Genomic DNA, 2500 nt, shown 5'->3' with positions numbered 1-2500 from the left:
ATGTGCCGGAAGTAGTTTGCTGACTTTCCTTATTCTTCTTTAAATGCTAACATAATCGCTGTTGGTTATCGGTATGATTCGTGTCGAAATTAGAGACAAACGCGTACACATGTATAAATAAATACGTGCATACAGACGTACACATTTCCATTCTTCCAGAGTGAGTAAGTGAGAGGAGGGAGAGAATGAGATAGAGAAATAGATAGAGCGAGAGAGAGAGAGAGAGAGAGAGAGAGAGAGAGAGAGAGAGAGAGAGAGAGAGAGAGAGAGAGAGAGAGAGAGAGAGAGAGAGAGAGAGAGAGGGAGAGAGAGAGGGAGAGAGAGAGGAGAGGAGAGCGAGAGGGTGAGGAGAGAGAGAGGGAGAGAGAGGGAGGGAGAGGGAGAGAGAGGAGAGGGAGAGGGAGAGGGAGAGGGAGAGAGGGAGAGAGAGGGAGAGAGAGGGAGAGAGAGAGAGAGAGAGAGAGAGAGAGAGAGAGAGAGATAGCGAGAGAGAGAGAGAGAGGATAGAGAGAGAGAGAGAGAAGGAAGGGAGACGCAGAGAGAGAGAGAGAGAGAGAGAGAGAGAGAGAGAGAGAGAGAGAGAGAGAGAGAGAGAGAGAGAGAGAGAGAGAGAGAGAGAGAGAGAGAGAGAGAGAGAGAGAGAGAGGGGGGGAGAGAGAGAGAGAGGGAGAGAGAGGGAGGAGATATAAAAAAGTTATTTTAGTGAGAGAGAGCAAAGAAATTGTAAGATGAAAAGTGTGCAGATATAATTATGAATGAACTGTTGTCTCATGTGTTAATAAAAGTCTGGATAATGAAACATATAAAATTAATTCACGGATGGTGAGAGTGGAAGGAATATATTCTGTAAATCAAATGCAACAAATGACTATAATTAATTGGTCATTAGAATTTAAATAACAGCACCTTTGTCATTTCTACTTAGCAGCATTCACAACTTCCCCGTGCTAAATTAACAGCACGTGTATGCCACTTCTGCTCAGCAACATTCACAAACATAATCTGATCTTAGTTCGGGTGTCAACTTCTCATTGAACATCCTGTATGTGTAGAAGCAGGCATTAGTAAAACGTGGGTTGGATAATCCGCAGAGTTTCGCCACCATAGCAGCTAATTATAAAAAATATATAAATTTTGGGATGAAGTCAATATCATTAAATAAGAAATCTTAGGTGTATATATATAAATTAATATATATATATATATACATATATATAAAAATAAACAAAATAAACACAGTATACCTATAAATAAAAAACGAAACCTATCTCAGGTTTGTTAACACATCTAAAAAGATAAGAAAAGCATCTTAAAATTTACCAAAGAACGAAAAAACAATGGACAATTTCCTTCCAGCATATACAAACGTGTAGTGTATGTAATTCATAAACGGGGCGGATCTGAATATTGGTCGGCGAATACATCGTTTTCTGGGTCCACGCACTTCCTTCAAGCCCTTACTTCAAGTAAAGTATAGAGACAACAATATCAAAACCAAGACCATTTATAACTAATCTAAATATATACTTATATCTAAACGTCTATGTTGAGCTGGAGACTTTTATTGTCATAGAAACATACCACATAAACCGGAATTTCGACTCGGATGCTGTTAGTCGTGAACCCGAGATACCTACACAAGAAGTCCTTCCAGACATGTATTCTGTGACGTGGGCTGGTGTGAAATTAACACCGACTGAAATTCTGTATAAATGAATTACTCATGTCTAAAAAAGAGTAAATACCCCGTGTGTGTGTATATATATAGACCCTGTAAGTGGATTTTCGTTCCGTATGTGCCTGCATTATGTTGAAAGCAAATCCTATCAAAAAAGGGTGGTCTCCAAACCAAGGACAACCCTATTCAGTTTCGAAACGTTGTCATAGTAACCGGTTCGTTTACTCGTCGTGTGATATTTTTGCTCTGTCGTAACTCCCGGACGGCAACGTAACGCAAATATATACGTCCAAATGACTTCCTCATTGGATACTGTCTCTGACTTTCCGAACTATAAAGAGACAGAGAAAAAAGGTGAGGGGAGACTGGAGACCAACACGAGTATATCTTAGCGAAAAGATACAACACAAGAACAGAAAAAATGAATGAGAAATGCAGTGCCGCCAGAATACCGCGCGTCGCCCCCTTTCCCCCAAGCACTGGCAAAAATACCCGTGAACGCTTTCAAGAGGCATCCGCTGTTATTTTAAACTGCCAATTCTGCAGCGCCAGGGAGCTATAAAATATAAAGAGAGGGAGAGGCACGGATAGACAGGCAGGGGGGGGAGAGAGAGAGAGAGAGAGAGAGAGAGAGAGAGAGAGAGAGAGAGAGAGAGAGAGAGAGAGAGAGAGAGAGAGAGAGAGAGAGAGAGAGAGAGAGAGTGAGAGAGAGAGAGAGAGAGAGAGAGAGAGAGAGAGAGAGAGAGAGAGAGAGAGAGAGAGAGAGAGAGAGAGAGAGAGAGAGAGAGAGAGAGAGAGAGTCAGAGAGAGAGACAGTCAGAC

This window comes from Penaeus vannamei, chromosome 18 (assembly GCF_042767895.1).
Source record: "Penaeus vannamei isolate JL-2024 chromosome 18, ASM4276789v1, whole genome shotgun sequence".
In the NCBI taxonomy this organism is placed as follows: domain Eukaryota; kingdom Metazoa; phylum Arthropoda; class Malacostraca; order Decapoda; family Penaeidae; genus Penaeus; species Penaeus vannamei.
Note: the sequence above shows the minus strand (reverse complement) of the source record.